Source organism: Protopterus annectens, chromosome 2.part0 (assembly GCF_019279795.1).
Source record: "Protopterus annectens isolate FY-2018-M chromosome 2.part0, PAN1.0, whole genome shotgun sequence".
NCBI classification, from domain to species: Eukaryota; Metazoa; Chordata; order Ceratodontiformes; family Protopteridae; genus Protopterus; species Protopterus annectens.
In genome coordinates, this window is record NC_056728.1 from 771951051 (window position 1) to 771973310 (window position 22260).

Consider the following 22260-nt stretch of genomic DNA (forward strand, 5'->3'; position numbering starts at 1 on the left):
TCAAAACCCACTCCACAATGAGTCTTGTTATTACACACCCACAGCTACCTCCACACAGAATACTGATGACAAACACACAGAGTTTCACAGTTGTCATGTCTGGGATTAGAACTCCTACCTAACTAGTACATCACACTATAGTATTATGCAGTTATAGCACACACTACAGAGCTTAATGGGCTACTCCTTCCCCAAAGGTGTATTTCAAAGTGAAGGACATCAGCAGGCTTGCCAAAGTAAGGCAATAGAAAGTGTAGTTCATAGGATTATAGGTTAGTACTAGGTTATTGGCCCTAGGGCCTATACAAGCCTAGCCATAACAATTCTCTGGCTATTTCTTCCCACAATATTTACTTCCCTGGAACCCTGTCTAACAGGGTGACTGACATGATCCCCGGGGTGAATTTTCTATCTCCCATCCAGTTGTCAAAGTTCCTTTTGAAGAGGGCCAAAGAGGCACTCTGCTTGACATGTATGGGCAGTGTATTCCAGAATCTGGGGAGTCACTGGGTCAGGAACCCATCCCTCTAGCATATTTTGTTCATTGTGATGACAAGGTTTGGATCCTTGGAGTGTGTGGCTCTGAGGGATTGGGATTTCTTGAAGTGTAACATGTCCAACAGCTCTGGGTTTGACATGGCCTTGTATGTTAAGCAGAGATCGCCTCTGAGTAGATGATATGCAACAGAGTATTGCTGGATGATTTTTAGATGGTCAGCATAGGGCATCTGCTTTATCCCTGTAATTCTATTAGCATGGTATTTCTGCAGCCTTTCTAGTTGTTGCAGATGTCTTGAGCAGTACATACCAAATGGGGCATTGTATTCTATACTGGGTCTACTGAGAGATGACTACAGTGGGACAATAACCTCCTGTTTTCTGGATGAAAAGCCCTTAGTGATGAGGGGTGCCTACATAGGTGGATTTCTTGACTGTTGTGGTGATGTGGTTATTGAAAGTGAGATCACTGTCCTCCTGTGTCCCTAAGTCTCTTATCACACTTTTGGTGTTTAGCGTACTGCCACCTATGTGGTAATTCACAGGTACATGTTTCTTCCCAAAGGGGATAACTGTACATTTCTTGGTATTGAGCTTGAGCCCATGGCTCTGGCACCAATCATGTTTTTGTAAGGCCCTTTTGTGGAATATCCACATAATTTGGGGAATCATTAATTGCTCCCAGTTTGCAGTCATCTGTGACCTTTGTTATCCAGAGTCCCTTAGTGTTAGCCTGTACTTCAGAGCAGTAGATACCAAATGAGACCAGTCCCAGGACTGAACCCTGAGGTACTCCAATTGTCATTTGTCTGGAGCTGGATTTGGAGTCAGCTACTTTTACAGTGTGGGTTCTGTCAGTAAGCCAGTTGGCAACCCACTGAGTGATGTAGGGATTAATGCCAATCTTAGTATGTTTATCTATGATTCCAGACTGGGGGATGGTGTCGAAGCCCTTGGTGAGGTCCGGATAGGCTGTGTGGACCGCCTTACCCTCATCCACAGCTCTGGAGACTGATTTGAAAATGTCAATCAGGTTCAGAAGACAAGAGCGGCCCTTCACGCACCCAACCTGGGTGGGGTCCAGTGTTTGAAGGTTGCCAATATCTTTGTTTATAAGTTCCATGATAATACGGTCCATGGCCTTGCAGATTAGGCTCATCAGACTGATGGGGCAGTAGATCCCAGGATCCAAGGTGGATCCACCCTTGTGGAGTGGGATAACTGTAGCTGTGCGCCACTCAGTGGGCACAAAACCTGAAATGAGGCTATGATTAAACATGGCACTTAGATGAGGTGCCAGTTCATTTTGTAGTTCATGTAGTACACAGTCCAGGATGATGTCTGGTCCCATGGATGCTGTATTCTTAGCTTTGGACAGTGTGTTTTTTACCTGTGTGGCTGTTATTACCAGAATCTGGCAATCTGTCGGTATTGAGATGGGCCTTTTAGGGGGTGAGAGGGGGTGCAGTTGGCACTGAATAGATGTGCCAATATCCTTGGGATCAGTATATTTAATGCCATTCTGTTGTAGTTAGTAGTTAGATTCCTGACATAACTGCAACACGGCTTGCGGTTGTCTTTGGAGTCTTTGGCTATATTATTTTCATAACTAGCACTGGAGGATTTTATGAGGGATCTCTGTTTCTTACTGAGGCTGGTAAGAGAGTTTTTTGCATTATGGGATTTTCCTGTTTTCTGCGACAGTTTCTTCCTTTTGTTGTAAAGTTTGTTTATGGCAGGAGACCACCAGATTGGCCTCCTTTTCTTGGAGGAGAGTGTCTTGGTTCTATTTGGGATGGCATGATTCATGCACGTGTGGATGTGCTCCTACAGTGCCTTAATGTAGGATTCAGCAGTTGAACTTTCAATTCCTGTCTGCATGGGTGTCATGAAGTTTGTCACTTCTGACCTGTGTGGCATGATGTTCGGCTTGGAGATGTTTTTTACGGAGGTTTCCTTACTGTGGGGTGGGGAGGGATGTGGATGTCAAGTGTGATTAGCTTATGGTCAGACCTGACCACCGAGGGTGTGACCATAGGTGTGGAGCATCGATTTCCTATATTGGTAATGACCAGGTCTGGGATATTGGAGCCCCTGGTGGGACTCTGGGTTAGTTGATATAGGGCATTGGGAATTATGAATTCCAAGAATCGTTGGGCAAAGGTGTTGGTACACAAGTAGTTTTCCCAGTTAATGGCAGGGTAGTTGAAAACACCCTGTATTAGGGTGTTTGGTTGTATCTTAATATTTTCAAGTATGTTTAGGAAAGGTGTACTGAGAATCTTGGGGCATGGTGGGGGATCTGTAGTAAGCTATACAGTTTGGATTGCAGTCTTATCTAGTATTAGTTGAACCTGGAGAATTTCAGACCCATTGTTTTTCACAAGTAGCCTGGTGGTGTGAATATCCTTGGTGAATATGGACAATCCCCTACCTTTAGTGTTTCGGTCTTGGTTTGGTGGCTAACAGATTTGGTAATAGTTGTAACCTGGTATTGCAGTGGTGCTGTCTGGAGCCTTGGACTAGGTCTCTGTTACTGCACAGATATCGATGTTCTCCATATTTCGGAGTTCCTAGTGACTGTGAATGGCCATAAAAACATAGATTTCTACACACACACACACACACACACACACACACACACACACACACACACACACACACACACACACACAGTCTAACAGTTACCATCTCTGGGATTAGAATTCCTACCTAACTAGTATATCACACTATAGCATTACACAGTTATAGCATGCACCACAGAGCTTATAGAGCTGCTCTTCACCAAAGGGGGGTTGGGAGGTTTGAATAATGGTTAAGGTGTTCACCTTACAAACAGAAGGTGCAGGGTTTGATTATCACATGGGGTAATTGGCTAGGCTTAAAATGGCCCACAAGGGCAGTTATCCTAGTACTAACCTATGAACCTATAAGGTGTAGTTCAAGGTGAATGACATCAACAGGCTTGTCAAAGTAGGGCAATAGGGAGTGTAGTGACTGTGAATGGCCACAAAAGCATTGATCCCTTCACACACACACAGTTTTCCTGTCTGTGATTAGAATTCCTACCTAACTAGTACATCACATTACAGCATTACACAGTTATAGTACAGACCATGGAGCTTATAGAGCTACTCTTTCACCAAAGGTGTAGTTCAAGGTGAATGACATCAGCAGGTGTGCCAAAGTAGGGCAATGGGGAGTGTTGTGACTGTGAATGGCCACAAAAGCATTGATCCCTACACACACGCAACCAACCATGCACACACGCAGTTGCTATCTTTGGGATTGGAACTCATACCTAACTAGTAAAGCATACTATAGCATTATGCAGTTATAGCACGTGCCACAGAGCTTATAGGGCTACTTCTCCATCAAAGGTGTATTTCAAGGTGAATGACATCAGCAGGCTTGCCAAAGTAGAGCAATGGGAAGTGCAGTGTGTGTGTAAATGGGCCATAAACCATTCACCTAGAAGCACATACACAACACTTAGTCACACACTGGTTTACATTTAACAGATACATGTATCCAACTGCTAGATGAATAATGATTTGTACAGTCATGTTACACAGTTATCAGAAGCACCACAGACACTGTAGTGCTGAGGGATACCAGAGGCAAATGTCTACAGTGATTGACATTTCCACATCATGTGGATTTTGCCAACTGGATGTGTGCTGGGTGGGACAGGCCTCATGATGGGAGGGTCTTTGTTACTGTCTGTCACTCTCTTCCACACATCCATGTATGTGTAAGTTTGGCCTATTTTAGTGTGTTGTCCTTGGATGTATGTGTTTATTCCTATCCGATGTGTGTGCAAAGCATGACTGGTGTGCAATGTGGAGTGTGTGCACAAACATCTGTGACTGTCAGATATGTATAGTCCACTGTTGTTGTCAGACATGGGCTTCATTCCTCTAAGTGTGGGAGCATGCCCAGTATGACCTTCTGTATTGAATGTGTGAATCCATTCCAGGTAGGTTGTACTCCAGTGCAGGCTTTTGTGTTCTACACCTACAGCTAGCAACCTGTTTCTGCAGGATATCTGTAGATCGGTTGACAATATGGGGTCACAAGGCAAAGGATAGTGGGTTACTGTAGGTAATTGTCTCTGTTCTGCTTCTGATACATGGTTTTGGTGTTAGCAGAGATATTCAAACATATGTACTGTTTTATACTGTGATGTTTTATGCCATCAGCTACTGTCAGGTATACATATTTGCTTGCAGTCATTTCCTGGGGAGCACAGGGTGAATTAAGCTGTGTCTGGTATTCTGGTCTGCAGCCTACATAATTCTTGCACAATCATGCCATTCTGGAGGGGAAGGTGCAGACACTTGCTGATGGGTCTGTGTAAATGGTTCAGCACCTTTGTACAGTGGTGGCTGAGGATCCCATGCTTGTACATCTATCGAAGTGACAGTATGGCCGTATCCTGCTGTGGCCATACCTCAAAGCTGTACAGATTCACACAGGTTACCCAGAGGCAGGCCTCATATTTCTGGTCATTACCTCTTCACATTGTGGTTTACAAGCAGGTTTGTAGCCACCCATTACTGGGTTTGCAGGCAAGGATAATATGTGCACACAGCTGAGTTTCTGACTTCACACACTCCATGGCATCCATGCTTCTACCCCTCCCCCTCAGTTATTATGTGCTCTTCTGAACATTATGCAAACATTATCTGATAAGTTCCCTATAGTTATCACTTCAACCCTCCAGTATTTAGGGGTTGGTCCACAGTTCATGCAGTAGGACATGGTGGATATGCTACTGGGATTTGTCAACATGGCCTTGCATTTGGGTTCTGTGGACTGTGTTATGTTGTTATTTGTGAGTCCATGAAATAACATACATTGGTAGTATGAGTGAGATGCAGGCCTTTGACAGAGGACTGTAGGGCATTTGGTAGTGATGCAGGCCATCTGTAGCAGGCCATTGCATTGTGTCACTCCTACAGTCCCAGACTGCAAGCCACTATACTCCCCTGGGGTGGCAGGGTAGGTGTGCAAGGTGTTAATGTCAATAGTTTCTGTCCTTTTTGATCCTGTGGTATGGATGCTGGCAGGGTGCTACTTACAGCTAGGGACACCTGCATGGGACACTGCTTCAGTATGCTGCATACTGTCACTATTCCCGTACAGAGGTGGGGTTCATATTGTACTCATTCCGAACAGCAGGGATAAGACCTGTGAGGTACCTGTGGTTGATGGGGTGAGCTGGGTGCATGTGTGTTTTGGAAGCTACTTGCAGCTGACCCACAGATATACGTGGGGCATTCCACTTATGCTGACCTTGTGCAGGGACATCAGCAGTTTCTCAGTACTTCATACCTGTGACTTTTGTGGTCTACCAGTGTTTGGCCAGATGACATCATTATTATATACCAAAAACCAAACTAATGTGCTGCTAACCTATATGTACAATTCCAAAGGTGTGTCCATTTGATAGTAACATTTTATACACTCTCTGTCTAGGGTAGTTCCACCTGTGTACTGTTTGTATGTCTGGGCCCACATTCATGCCATATCCATCTTTCAGATGGTGACAGATATTACATCCGAACAATCAGTATGGCTTACTGCTGGAATGTGTCTTGCTGGGATGCATTGTGTTTGGCTCTGCAGTTGTGATAACTTGGCCCTGTCATCGGCAGTACTGGTCATTGGCCACAAGGACACAACTCATCATGACTACATGCTGACCACTGTCACACAGTATACAACACACACCAACCTAACACACATAGCCTTGCATATTGTACACATGCTACAATCTATCCTGCTACTTTGGCCGGCTCAGGTAATCTGTGCGCCACTGTTATTATACCTACACATACATGTTACTACATTTCTACATAGGATTGTGGGGGGCACACCTGACAACTGTACATATTTACTATGACTGTACTGGTATTTCAGGTACTCCATTTCATTCCATATTCTGACCTATCATGCAAACTAGAGGCATATCAGTGTACTAAAGTTCTTAGGTTTTATTGACCTACATTTCAGTCTCAGACTTCTTATCCTTCAGAAGTAACATCCCACTGCCTGACCTGTTGTAGTCTGTCTGTGTAGGTCTGGAGGGGGGCTGTTCTCCATAGTCATCAATCAGTGGCCTTAGCACAGCCTTTCCTTGTGTTTGTTTACACCTGTCCTGGTGGCTGAGAGTGTTGTTGGGTATGTGGGCCTCACTGACTTGCATGTGTGTGTCCTATGGACACACATTTGGCCCACCACATTTCCTGCAGTGGGTTTTGTCACCTTGTCTAGTACTGGCTACTATGCTGACACCAGTATTTGTAACAGATTTCATGCTGCTGACATAGGTGTCTACTATCTGCTGGCATTCCATTCAGCCACCCAATTCCCTTGCATGCTCACATCCTTACCATAGATACAAGTAGCAGAACATACTACTCCATTCAGCAATTGATAGGAAGAGTGACTTACCTTGTGGCTGTGCCAGTATTGAGGATGGTGCTGGAGGGCTGACTATGTCGGATGCACATAGTACACTCCCTGTACATGGTTAAGCACAGGTAGTGTCACGTTTGGCATCCCATTTACTGTATGTGCGAGTCAGAGAGAGATGTCATTCCCTGGATTCCTACCATGGCAGTGTATGTGCTATGCATACCTTCTTTGCTAAGGCATGGGCATACTGGGCAAGCCTCCTTCTGCCTACTAGGGCAGGCTCAGGTTATTTCTCCTCCAAGTCACTCTGTGCCTGTGCAGGCCTTGGCAATGGTGGGGGGTTGTGTGGTCCTGCCCTGTGCTGTTCCTGCTGCAGCTGTTTCTGCAGGATCATATTGTGTAGCATGGCACATACGATGACAATTTGGGTACATGTAGCTGGTGAGTACTGCAAGGCTCCACTGGATATGTCCAGGCACCAGAACCATGACTTGAGCATCCCAAACACATGCTCTGTTATGATTCTGATCTGTGCATATGCCTCATTATGGAGTTCTTGTTCGGGTGTGTGCATTTCTGATGGGTGTCATCAGCCACGGCTCCAGTGCGTAACCAGCATCCCCAACTAGGTGGCCATATGGGATTTCCCCATTGGCAAATCTCTGGTACAACTGCGTCATATGCCAGATGTGAGAGTCATGATATTCTCCAGGGCTGCCAGCACACACATTCATTATAATGCCCTGGGCATCGCACACAGTCTGGCAGTTGATGGAGGTGAAGCCCTTGCAGTTTATGTAGACTCTACCCCGCTCGCCAGGTGGTGCTTTGATGTGTATGTGTATGCAATCTATAGCACCTACTACATGGGTGTTGAGGAAGTATATGTGCTCACCAGCATGTGCTGACTTGACACCCAGGAACTGGTAGAGTACCCTGGATGCTGATGCCTGTGAGATCCCCATGATATCCCCAGTCGGCCTTTGGAAGGTACCTGTGGCTATTATTCTTAAGCCTACATATACCTTGGTACCCACTGGGATGGGCTCCCTTCTGTTGGTTCTGTGTATGAGGCATGGCGGCGCAGCTCAACAATTTGCTGTAGGAGGTCCCTGTCCACCCTGTAGCGCTCCACTAACTCCAGCTCATGTAGCCCCTGGTAGGTTACCCTGGGTCTGTGCACTCTTCTCCTTCTCCTCACTGAGGGTTGGTCATCAGCATTCTCATCCTCACCACCCTCAGCCTCTTCCACATGCTGATTTATGATAATGAATGCAGCCCCTATCATTTTGTTGCTTTTGTTGGGTAAAATTTCCCCATTTGTGTACACCGGTGGTGTAGAGTTTGTGGGAAAATCTAGAGGGAAAGGTGTTTGCATAGTTTATAGCACTGTGCTGGGCTGGGCTGCTGCCTGTGTATATTGGCTGATTCTGATACATTTCACCTGCCAGCTTTGCTAGTTCTCCTTGATTACCCTCCTACTGCTGTTTTCCCTTCCCATTGCCTTCCTGTTTAAGCCCCAAGATGAGCCCTGCAAACACAGTGCTCAGATGTGCACAGGCCTGCTATTTCCTGGTTTACTTTTTTTTTGGTTTAAAACCCGGTGCGCTGCACACACACCCATTTAGGCAATGTAAAGTGTGCTGGCAGCTTCAGACACCCCCCCCCCTTCCTTAGCTCTGCTAAGCTAAGTGCAAACCCAAGCCACAGGGCTCCAGTAAGCTTACAGTATGCCTGACACATCCCTCTGTGATGTCAGCTAGCGCTTAGGCTTGCACCATGGTCTTCCTGCACCTACACGGTTGGGTGCAGGCTAGCCATGAGGGGGCAATCTGTGGTTCAGTATCATTCCCCTCATTTGCACAGGATTGCCTGCTAATGCCTAATTACAAGTCTGACACTGAGCCTTCCCCCTTAGCAACCATTATTCACTGGCCTTGTTGTCTTCTGCCTGCCATTGACTATAATGGCAAAACTATGATTTTGCAGAGAAAGCTTTTTTCAGGGTTTTTCTTTTAATTTCCAGCCGATCCCATTTGAGCACTGCTGCCCTACACTTAAACATCCAAAATCGGCCAAAAAAAAGTTATTTTGGCATGCTTTACACATTATATACACCCTTTATTTGGAGGTGTTATGGCTCTGTTTTGTAGTTTGCAGAAATGTACTCGGTTGCTAACTGAGTACATTTCTGCAGGTTACACTAGTCCTGCATGGATGGCTGCCAGCTTCCTGGATCACTAATTCACCTAATTTGCATGGTTTTTACCTGCAAATGGGGTAATTAGCATACAGGAGCTGTGTCCATGCAGGAATAGTGCAGGAATGCTTGTGGACGTCCCGGGAGCTTGTTCCTGGATCTCTCAGTGGCAATATTGCCTCCAGCAGCTCCTGCACTGTTCCTGCATCCCATGCAGAGCTTGCTGAATCCTGGGGAATGTTTTCCCATTGTGTCTAATTTGGTATAATTTTTTAAACTGTAAATGATTCTGTATTAGTTCTGAAGATTGTAAAAGTATTCTTAAAATGCTTTTGAAGTACTTTGGAGCTTTTCTCCCTGGGCCTCTGCTGAAAATGGGCTCCTACCCAGTTGAACTTTCCAGTAATCAAATGTTAATAAGTAAGTAAATAAATGAAGACTTTGTTGTTTTGTATTTTAATCTTTTGGTTATTGAACAAGTATTACCCCTTCCCCCGAGATGAGCAGTAGAACCCCTGCCCACATAGCAGTTAACTATGCTTTATAAGGGTGTCAGGTTGGCAATAGCTGAGAGTCGCACCCACATCACCTGTTATGATCTTTTAATAAACTCAACATTTATTTATTTATTTGACATTTGTGACCGGGATAGTCTGACTGAGCAATAGCCCTTTTTCAGAGGAGGCCTGGGGAGAAACTCTCTACAGTACGAGCAGGAAAAATTGCAAGACTGAAGTAGGATACAGTAAAAAATATAGAATAATACAAATTAACATAATAACTATAAAAGCTCCACTGTACAACAAAGCAAGAAAAAATATAAGAGTGAAGTAACATACAGTAAAAAAATATGCAATAAAACAATTAAGTTAATGTTCATAACAGTACAGGTAAAGATTAACAGCAGAAGAGATGTTTACTGTGGGCAGTAGGTTTAAAATTAGGTAATTTCTAAATACTGGTAAAAGGCATATTGGGTTGTTGCCATAGGACAACTGCACAATTCAAGGCAGTTAGTTTAGTGGGTTACAGTAGTAGGGAGGAATAGAGAGGATAGTGGTGGAGAAAAGGGATGGGGTCAAGTGGGTTGATTACAGTGACAGGTAAGATACCCTTTGAGAGTTTTCTTGAATTCATGGAGAGTTTTCTTGAATTCATGGACGTGGGTGATATTTCTGAGGGTTATGGGAAGCTTGTTTTATAAAAGATCAGGCAAGTAGCTGCAGAGATTCTGTCCTATAGATTTATTTAGGTTTGTAAATCTGTAAGAGACATTGGTCTGAGCTTCTGAGGGATCAAGGAGACTTATAGAGGGAGACAAGTGAGGAGAAGCTAGGGCAGGAGGAGGGCTTGTTCAAGATAGAATGGATGACAAGAAGGTGCGTATATAAGAGTTAAGAAACTCTAGCCAGCTGAGAGCCTAGATAGCGTGACAGTGGTGTGATTTGGAAGGCAGATTAGCTGCAAATCTGGCAGCTTTGTAGGTGGTTTTGAGTTTGGAAAGCAGTGAGGACTGTAGGTTGGTTAGAATTTGGGAGCTGCAGAAGAGGTTAGGGAAAAGGTATGCTTGGGCAAGTGAGATCCTGGAGTTAGGTGTGAGGAACCTTTACTTTTTATACAGTAGTCCTAGCTTTTGGTGGGTTTTCTTGATACAGTGAAGTAGATGAATGTCAGATTTAAGCTGGTGGTCTGTTATTGCTCCAAGGAGCTTAGTTGAGTTTTAGCTGTGATAGTGGTGGTGTTAAGGGAAGAGATGGTCAATGAGAATTTAAGATGATAAAGGGATTTGGGGAGGAGGAGAAGTTTTGTCTTTTTAGGGTTAAGTATGAATTGGTTGTTAGTTAGCCATGCTTCAGTGATGTTGAAAGATGTTTGTGTCAGAGTTAGCAGGTCAGAGGGGTTATCAGCAGTATAGATGACTGTGGAGTTGTTTGCATACTGTATGAGGGATGACTGAGGGCAAGATGTATGAAGATGGTTAGTAAAGATGTTAAAAATGAGGAGGGTCTAAAATTGAGACTTGAGGGAGATTCATTTTGATGGGGAGAAAAGGAGATAGAGCAGAGAGCCATTTTTTGGATTGCTGTCTGTCTGTGAGGTATCTGTTGAACCAGGAGATAGTAGCTGAAGAGAGGCTAAGTTGAGAGAGTTTTGAGAGGAGGATGGGGTGAGAGACAGTGTCAAAGGATTTGGAAAGATCTAAGAAGTATGACATTAGTTTATTATTGTCTCTGGCTTGGGAGATGGAGTTAGTAAAGAAAATAAGTGCAATAGTGGTACTGTGGTGGGAGTGGAAGCTGTGCTGGGTAGGGATGATCAGGTTTTTTAAGTGAGATAAGCTGAGATTTGTTATGAACACAGGGCTCGAGAATTTTGGAAATGGGAGAGTGTATGGTAATAGGTCAATAATTAGAGAGCTCTACAAAATTTCCACCTTTTTGGATAGGTATGGTGTGGAATTTTTTCCAGAGAGTAGGGTCAGTAGATTCACTGAGCAATTTATGAGGATGGAGACAGGATATGCCATGGAGTTAAAAGCAGCCTTTAGGAAGAGAGAAGGCAGGTTGTCAGCTGATGGGGAACATGGTTTAAGTTTGAGAAGTTTTTTTATTGTAGTTGGTTAGAATGGGATTTAGTAAGAATGAGTTGTTTTGTAGTAGGGGTTAGTGGGAGGTGTGGGGTGGGTTGGGTGAGAATTTTACATAAGTTTGGTGATGGTATCTGTGAAGTAGGAATTGAAAATGGGTGCAGTTTCTTGAGATTTGTTATTGGGGCAGGGGATGGGAGTTGAGGGACTCCTTGAGTGGAGAATTTGGTTGATGGTAGACAAGAATTTGTAGGGTTTCTGGGTTCTTTAGTTTAGGGTGAGAGGTAGAATTTCTTTTCTTTCGATCAATGCTTGTGTCTTTTGGCTAGATTCTGGAGTTCTCTATATTTTTGATAGTGTGTGGGAGATTTGGTCTTAGTCCAGAGTTTCCAGGTGGAGTTTCTGTTTTGGATAAGAGACCAAGTAGAATTGGTGAGCCAAGGGGAGCACCATGATTTGACCATGACAGTTCTAGAAGGGGCAAGGGAGTCCAGTGTGTTTAGGAAGATGTAGTTGAACTGAAGAACAGCTTCATCTAGAGGTAGGGATGAGAGGAAGGACCAGTCTATAGCAGTGAGAGAATTATTGAATGGGTCAGTTTTGAAGCTGGTTAGCTTTTGGCATTCTTTAAATTTATGATGTCTAGAGAGCTGGGGGGAACTCTTTGGGTGCATATAGAGGAGTGGTCGCAGATTGAGTCTGGTAGGGTTTCGGGGTGGTGATGGAGGTTAGCTTTGGAGACAAGAATCTAGTCTAGGATAGAGCTGGTATTTGTGGGTTTGTAAAGAAAAATGGGAGAAATAAGTTGGGTGTAGCCATATAGGTTTATGTTGGAGGGAGTGTTAGAGATGAGGGGGAGCCAATTGATGTTAATGTCGTCTACTATAATCATTTCATTAGGTTTACTGTTAGACATACACTGGAGGATTTGTTCTAATAAGGGTATGTTCTCTCCAGGAGGCATGTAGATGGCAACTATGGTTAGGGTTTTATGGTGGTTGAGTTTACAGTTAGCAATAATGAGTTCAGCTGGGTGAAAGGAGGGGTGAGGGGTGGGTTGGGGGGGTAAGGTTAGGAGGTTTGAGTACATAATGGCAATGCATCCACCTTTTTTGTGTGTTCTGTCAAGCGTAGAATGTTGTAACTGGGTGAGAGAAATTATTTGTCAGTGTTGTATGGTTTGAGCCATGTTTCACACAGTGTAACTATACTGGGGGAGTATTGGGCTGTCCAGGAGTGGAATTCAGTTATCTTGTTGAGAATACCATGTATGCTGTTCGAATAAGAGGAGAGATGTTTGGGACTGATGTTGGGTACCTGCTGGAGTGTTTGTGAAATATTGGTAGGAAGTGGGGAGTTAAAGTGTGGGTCAGGGTTAGGGTGATTGTTGTCTGAGAGTTGAAGGGTGTTGAGAGGATGGAGGAGAAAAGATATAAAATTGCAGGGTGAGATGTTTTTCTTTGCTTTTGTAGAGTGAGGAGATCTTTGGCTGCAATTTGATTTTGGGGAAAGGTGAATTAAGTAGTGGAGAAGATTGCAGGTGAAATGGGAGAGGAGTAGTGGCTATCAGTGTTAATTGTGGTGTGAGGGGAGGTAGGAGTGATGGGATGTAGATTAAGCTGGGTGTGGTAGGAGGTGAGGTTGGATAAGAGTAGAAGAAAGGATGAGAAGAGAGGGAGGAGCATATTGGAGACTAAGGAGTATATGAGTGTGGGGTGATAGTTTGATTGAGAAAAGGTATGTGGGATTAGTAGGCTGGGTGAGGGGAATGGGTGTAGTGATATGGACAGGTGGTATGAGGTTCTGTTTAGAGAGGTGGGAGGGGTTAATTTAAGAGGGGTAGGATCTGATTGGATGAGGTTTACAGGAAGTTGGTGTCAGAGGGGATGGAGAAAAGGTGGTTGTCTATAAATATAATTGATGTGGGTTGAAATAGGGGGTAGGAGAACAGAATGAACCTGAGCATAGTGAGGTCAAATGGAGCAAGCTGAGCCACAAGAAGCTGATCAAGCCTCCAAGAAAAACTAGCAGTTAGAAGTGAATGTCAGAATAACAGACTGTCCACTACCTTGAAAGTAATAGAGGTATGCTTACTGTAGAGGGCTATAAATAGTTATTGGTCATAACTCTTTATCAGGGACTATGTGCCTGTGCAACAGGTTCTGTTATTTTACACAATGCTAAGAATGAATGCAGAGAGTAGAGTAAATTACATATAAAAGGTATAGAAATGTCCAATGGGAACAGATTGAGGATGTAAAATGGGAGGGGGGGGTTAAAGCAAGTTGCGATCCAGTTAGTGTGCATGCCACTACCCTACAATTACTTAATAGCATAGGTTAGGCAAAAAATAAATAAGGCTGCAGTTTAGCATAGTGAAACATACTCTTGTTGAATATTGACAATATGTAAAGCTTTGCACGCACCCTGTAGTGACTGAGCAGTTTTCAGAGGCAGCCTGTTTCAATGGGGGGGGGGGGGGGCAGGAACACTCTCCTTCTTAATGGTGTAGGGTGAGTGGTGAGCACACTATTGCTGGATGCTCAGGATTCTTCAGCTAATCCCAAAATAATATAAACACTTATTTGAACAGAGCTGGAGTGCCACATGTTAAAAGTAACATGTAGTATATGACTCCTGATGCACATTTAAGATTAGTAAAATGGACTGAAAATGGAAACACTGTTAACTCTTGACATATTTTCTTTGCACACTATGGCTGCTGCAGATATAGCTGTTGATCTAGTAACCAAACCATGTCCTTTGTTTCACCAGTGAGAGCACTGACAGAAATTTCCAGGGTACATTTAGGAACATGGTTTTCATTTATTTTTAAGCCTCCAGTTTGCTGAACTCATTGAAAAATTAATGAAATAAAGCTAACACCTATTATTAGTTGTTTTGCGATGTCCCTCAGCTTGCATTTGTTTACTGAAACATAAGGTTGGACTGAAGTTGGTGTTTTAATTAATTAAATTAATTATGATCAGGGTGGTTTTTAATGTTTTATTGTTCAAAAGTTTACAGTATTTATCATACTGCTGAGTTTATGGTGTTACAACTTTTGCTTTACTTTAACCCATCACATAATAATAAAGATACAGGGGACTAAACATCAGAAGGCTTAACCGGATGTTTTCTTTACTAATACATCAATTAGTTGAGAGATGTTATGAATGTGTTATGCTGTGCGTGTATCTATCAGTTCATCGAAACTTCAGCAGTTCGAACACCATATGTTTGAACTGTGAAGTTCAAAAGCTGATTATCGTAAAGCCGCAGAACACCGAATTCTTTCCTAGGGAAAGAATTTGGTTGGCCATTTCTGTGGCTTCGTGATTTTCAGCACTGTGGTGGAAAGTTACGGGTCGGGTTCAGGTAAGTGTGCGATTGTGCGGACGTTAGGGTTAGGGCACGGGTTAGGTGAGTTAGGGTTAGGGAACGGGTGATGTGGGTGTGCGATGCTGACAGACTTTAGGGTTAGAGTGGGCTAGGTGAGTTAGGGTTAGGGCGCGGGTTAGACAATAACCAATCTTTCTGCCTACACTAGAATAATCCTACAAACACTGGTCAGAATATTTATGCCTCTGAGCAGTTGTGGTCTTTGTGTATCACCTTGGTTTTGTTTTCATGCCATACCTGTGTGTTATTTCAGTTTTTTTTTTTTTTTGGATATCCTTCAGAATTTTTGGTCTGCTCATCTTAAAGTACGTATTTTTGTGATAGAACCAGGATTCTTAAGTCAGTAAATGGTCATTCTTACAGTTTCTGGTTTTATATATATATAATAATACAAATTCAAATTATGTTAGTTGATCAGGTTACATGAATGGTGTAGCTAGTTAAAATTTGTGTACCTATTTGTCCTTCTGGTTTAGGTAAGAAATTTGGATACATGTCAGAAGTTCACTTTTTCTTTGTATAGGTGCTGATAAAACAATCTATAGGGTTAACCTATGTATTTGGTTAAGGATGATACAGGCTTGGGTACAAGCATATTCCTTTTGTTATCTTTTAAGACAAAAAGGTACTAGGTTTGCTTATAATAGTGTGTTTGCCTCATTTGGGGTTTATCTTAATGTAATTGTAGTTGCTCTTTTTTAACAGAGAAGGGGAAAGAGAAAGAGTGGGATGGGGGGTGGGTGCACCCCCTTTGGACTGAGTGGGTAGTGCAGCTATGACCTTGCATATGGAACCCGAGCAATTCTTGTCTATAGCTGAGTTCATTACTCTAACTTTGGCAGTGTGTTACTGTAGCTACTTGCCTTAGTTTGCTTAGTTAGCATAATTTACAAAATTTCCAAGAACATGTCGCTGATGGCAGTCATGTTGGCATAACCAAATCTTCCTGAAAAAAAATCTGTTTCTGTTCACATCATATACAAAGCACAGTAGTGTGGTAAATAGAAGCACTACAGATACAATATTCTGCAAAGAGAGGGAGGGGAAAGAATTGGGATAAAATCAAAAAGGATAGTATTTAAAAAGTTTGGGGTTATGCACAGTGCTTGTTATGCAATGCTGTAATATTCTTGCATGTTCTTCTCAAGTATGTCTGGTCAGTACAGCAACAGTGGCTCATTTGAAATTAATATGTATGAAAACTTCTACATAGTTATAGCTTAACATTTTCTGTTGCTAATTTGTCATCCTTAAGAGCTGCAAGAAACTCTGAGCCATGCTACAGTTTTCACTGTTCAATACCTTAAACCTCCTATAACAAAAGCCCATGTGATCTATTCAAATAACCCCTTAAGGACATGGTGCAGCAGTTACGTGGCTTCCGAATAATCTTGATTTTTTTTTTTACTTTGTCTTTGAATGCATTCAAGCCGGTAAAGCCATATCCACTAGTTGTGGACAGGCATGTTTTGGCCTTTTTAGTGACCTCAACAGTACAGCATGAGTGGATTGTTTAGCTATATTTTAGAAAGCGTGGAGCTTAAAACTTGATGTCCATAAATGTTAAGGTTCTTACAAAGTATCCCTACTAACATCCAAATCAAAGGGTAAACATGTCACAGTACATTAGGTAATAACTGCAAGGAAACCCCAGTTAAATGTGAGTTTTCACTGTTAAATGCAATAAACCTCCTGTAATAAAAGCCAATGGAATATATGGAAGTGACACCTTAAGGATGTAGTGTTTCGGCTACATGGTTTCTGAATGCCAATTATTATTTTTTTTAAGTCTTTATGGGTACATTCAGGCCGATAAAGCCATTTGCATATATCCTGTGCGCCTTCATTGCAGGTTTAACATATTACACAGTGAAAACATTAGCTTGGCTTGTTTTTTTTTTCTTGCAGTTTTTACTGAATGGTTTGTCTTTGTGATCTTTTTACCCTTTGGTTTGAATGATTTTTATCCCACCTCTTTTTTTTTTAAACAAAATGCATTTATTATATTATCATGTGCCATAGGCAAACTTAACATTAAAATAATCAAACCATATTAACAAGATGTTCTTCGTCTTCCATTGCTGCAGTCCTGACTATAGGGTATAGTCCGCGCCCAGTCGGCCCGAATACCAGAGTATAAGGCTGACGTCGGTCAGGGCGCATTAGACTGACGTCAGTACGTCAGGGTACTAATGCGCATGACCGACGTCATATCCTCAGTCTTTTTTGCCGCATGGTCCGATGCAGAAGCAGTTTTGCGAGTGCAGGTTGGCGTTCTGAAATATTTCCGAAACCGGAGTTTCAGACCGAAACAGAGTTGGCTAAGTACCCCGTTGGGGAACATTTTGGTTTTTCTTGCCTCAGTATTTTACGGATGTCAGAAAAAGTGAATAACTGTATTTCTTGTGGGAAACAGATACCTCATAGGGATTATCATACCTTGTGTATACCTTGTTTAGGGCCTGAGCACGGCGTTGTTGGTTGCCGCTCTTGTGCTAGGTTTAACAAACGCACTATTAAGAGGAGGTTAGACTGTGCCAGGTTAGTGTTTGGGAAGCGTTGCAATTATAAAATGCCGTCGGATGCTCCGACGCCCGCTCCTCAAGAAGCGCAAGGATAACACGGTGAAGCCTAGGGTTGATGAACCGGCAGTCCCGGACGTCGGTTCTTTAGAAGGCTCAGTGGAGCCGGAGGTTTTGCCAGGAGTTTCCATGGAGTCCCAGGCAGAAACTATACTATTACAGGATGTGCCTTCTCAGGAGGTAGGCCAGGCTGAGGGGGCTTCTCAGGTGACTGTTCTTCCCTCTCTTCCCAAGGTAGTTAGAGCCTCTCCTTCTGTTGCCAAAACTTCTTTGAGAGGTAGGCCTAGTTCAGCTTCAGTGGGGGCTTCTCCTAGCATTTCGGGTTCTGTTCCTAAGAAACATATGCTTAAAATGGCAGAAGATTTGATTACTATGATTAGGGGCTCTATGCCCCCGCCTGATAAGAGGCCTAGGGTGGAACCGGAGTTTGATAGTTTTGAACAGTGTTCAGAGGCTTCAGAATCTTCTGTGGAAGATATGCAGGAGTATCCTACTTATTCTGATTCTGATGTGGATGATTCCACTCCTACAGCTTCTCCGCCTGAGGATTTCTCATTTTCAGAGACTCTGCATTCCATGAGGGAGCACTTTAAATGGGAAGGCCAGGATTACTCTGATTCCAGGAAAAGGCTTAGGGAATTCTTGTTTTTGCCCCAGCATAGGCCTTTCGCTATTCCTCCTGTGTTGAATGTGGTGGAAGATGTTTTTGCAGAGGCTTCCCTGAACCCTGACTCTTTGCCTCCTGCTCCTGTTAAGCCTGATAGGTATTATAGGGTGCCCGAAGCTCATAAATATTTGTTTAAGAGTCCTAGGGCGGACCCAGAAACTATTTCTCAAGGGCCTAAGGGTGTAAAGGCTTCTGTGGTTAAAAATCCTGTTCCCACTGATAAAGAGGCAAGGGCTTTGGATAGGTGGGGAAAGAAAGTGTATACTTCTTCCACTCTAGCCATGAGAGCATTGAATTGTCAGTTTCACATGCTAAAATATCAGAATTATCTCCTTTCACAATTGAAATCTAAGGTGGATGCTTTGGCGGAAGGTATTGAGTGTAAAGAGTTGCTGGATTTGGTTCACGTGTCTGAACAAGTGGGTAAGCATTCTTTGCAATGTGGTTTTGATGCTGTACAGGCCTCCTCGAGGGTGGCTGCTACCAGTTCTGTTCTTCGCAGGCATGCCTGGTTGAAGGATCAGAATTTAGCTGAGCATGTTAAGACAAGGATTTTGGATGCTCCTTTACAGTCTGATGTGTTGTTTGGATCGCCTGTGGAAGCAGTTTTAAAGAAAATGGAGGACAAAGCTAAGTCTATGCAAACTGTTAAAGATTTTTTGCAGGTGCAGCCTCCAAAGTTTAGTAGAAATTGGCCTGCTAAGGGGTGGACATATCCTGCTTATGATTCCCAGTCTAGGGGTAGGTCTAGACGTGGTAGGGGCAGGGCTCAAGGTTCTTTTAGGCCTAGAACAGGAGTTCACCTGCTCAGACTTCTGGTGAGGGCAGGGGTCAGTCCTTTCGTAAACAGACCCAATGACCTGTCTTTTCAGCTGCCAGCAGATTCACGTTTGGCAGCTCCTTTGGGAGGAAGACTGTCTCTTTTCAAAGAAAATTGGGATTTAATTACTCAAGACAAATGGGTGTTGGATATCATTCACCACGGTTACAGATTTTATTTCCATACAATGCCCCTTTCAAAGGCATGCCAGACGTTCCTCCTCCACAAAGAAAAGAGGCTCACAAGCAAGTTTCTCAGTTACTTCACATAGGGGCCATTCAGCCAGTCCCTGTATCAGAAAGGGGCCTAGGATTTTATTCTCGCCTGTTCCTTGTACCAAAGAAGGGAAACACGTGGAGACCAATTTTGGATTTATCTCTCCTCAACACGTTTTTGGACATTCCCAAGTTCAAGATGTTGACGTTACAACAGCTTTTACCTCTGCTGGGCAAAGATCACTGGATGGTAACTTTAGATCTCAAGGAAGCTTACCTTCATGTGCCTATAAGGCTAAGTTGCAGGAAGTATCTGCGGTTTCGAGCTGGAAATTCTCATTATCAGTTCTCTGCATTGCCCTTTGGCTTATCTACTGCGCCCAGAGTATTCACAAAGGTTCTGGCTCCAGTGATAGCTTACTTCAGGCTTCAAGGAATTCAAATCTATCCTTACTTGGACGACTGCCTGATTCTGGCTCAAGAAAAGGAAGATCTTCTGCAGCATCTGGAATATGTTATAGCAGTGCTAAGATGCCTAGGGTATTCTGTGAACGAAATAAAGTCCAGTCTAGTACCCTCTCAAGACATGTGCTTTCTGGGTGTGAGACTGAATACAGCAGCCCAGATGGCCTTTTTAACCCCGGACAAACAAAAGAGTCTGTCACTTTACTCCCATCAACTATCTCAACAGTCCGTGCTGACTGCAAGGACAGTCCTTCAAGCATTAGGGTTCATGGCATCTTGTATTCTGGTGCTTCCCAATGCCAAACTGCATATGAGGAAGCTACAATGGTATCTCAAAAATGTATGGACACAGCACTGCCAGGATTTGGACACTGTCATTCAAATAATACCTTGCCTTCAAAAAGAATTCTTGTGGTGGGCTCAGGAATGTCACCTAAACAAGGGACTCTCTGTGACCCGGCCAGAGGCAAGTCAGATCTTAACGACAGATGCCTCGGACATTGCTTGGGGAGCTCATCTAAATGGAAAGTGGATACAAGACAAGTGGCCTGCCAGACTACAGCATCTACATATCAACATGAAAGAGATGTTAGCAGTCCAGTTTGCATTAATGGCTTTCAAGGAGTTACTTCTTCCAGGGCAGGTGTTGATTCTAACAGACAACACAACTGTCATGTGGTACATCAACAAGCAAGGGGGAACACATTCTTATCCTCTATGCAGGCAAGCAATGATTTTATGGGAGACTGCGCTAAGCCTGCAACTAACTCTTCAGGCAAGGTTTCTGCCAGGAGCACAGAACTCCTTAGCAGATGTGTTAAGCAGACAAATCATGGATCCCCACGAGTGGAAACTGGATCTTCATGTATTTCAGAAACTGACAGTGTCATGGGGAACTCCAGACATAGATCTGTTCGCTTCTCCACTAAACCACCAGCTGCCACAGTATTGCACAAAGGGGTTTCATCACACAGCTTGGAAAGTGGATGCTCTGTCTTTCAGTTGGAAAAACCTTCATGTGTATGCCTTTCCACCTCTGCCTCTTCTTCCAAAGGTATTATTAAAGGTCAGACAAGACAGGCCAAGGATGATTTTGATAGCTCCAGATTGGCCTCGGCAACACTGGTACCCACTTCTACGGAGTCTGGTAAAGAAGCCTCCATGGCCTTTACCTCTGATTCCTCATCTGTTATCTCAGAAGGACGGTCATCTGCTCAATGTCAAGCTTCACTCTCTTCATCTAACAGCCTGGCATATTCTGTGTTGAAACACAGCAGGTCTCAACTTCCTCAACAAGTTTTAAATGTGATTATGGAAGCTAGAAGACCTAGTACAAGGAGAGTGTCGCATGAAAAATGGAAGAGATTTTTATTTTGGAGTACAGCAAAGAATTTGGAGATTTCTGAGCCTAATTTGAGTGTGGCTCTTCAATATCTTACTGAATTATTGGACAAAGGTTTGTCCTTCTCTTCCATTAAGATTCATGCTGCAGCAATTTCAGCTCACTATGATTGTGACCCACCTTTGTTTTCGCATCCTTTGTTCAAGCAGTTTCTTAGAGGGGCAAAGAATATAAGACCCCACGTAGAGCTCCTACTCCTGCTTGGGATCTCAATTTTGTGTTGGAAAAACTTACTCTACAACCTTTTGAGCCTGCAGCTACTGCTGAATTGAAATACTTGTCATGGAAGACTGCTTTTCTGTTGGCTATTACTTCTGCAAGAAGGGTGTCTGAGTTGCAGGCCCTTATGGCAGTAGAACCCTTTTTGATTTTCCATAAGGATAGGGTATCATTACGTACTAATCCTTCTTTTATGCCTAAGGTGGTTTCTAGTGTGGCTTTAAACCAAACTATTCATTTGCCTACGTTTTTGCAGACCCTCAAAATAAAGGGGAAAAGATTTTGCACACTTTAGATGTACACAGGCAATTGCGTTACTATTTAAGCAGGACTAAGGATTTTAGGCAGTCTCAGCAGTTGTTTGTTTCTTTTGCTTTGAGTTCACAGGGCAAGCCTGTGTCAAAACAAACTATTTCTAGGTGGATTGGCTTTTGCATTGCATTTTGTTATTCCCATCATGGCAAGGAGATTCCAGCTGGGATTAGGCCTCATTCCACTAGGGCTACTGCCACTTCAACAGCATTTCTAAGGGGGGTGGCAACTAAGGATATTTTGGAAGCAGCTACTTGGAGTTCAGTGCATACTTTCTCTAAGCATTATCACCTTCCTATCTACTCTAAGTCTAGGGCTGGTTTTGCCACAGCTGTTTTGCAAGGCATGTTGTCAGCTCCTGTTACTTTATAATTTGCCAGCCTCCCTTACCTCTGCTTTGGGATTCTACCCAATAGTCAGGACTGCAGCAATGGAAGACGAAGAACATAGTACAGTTTTGTACCTACC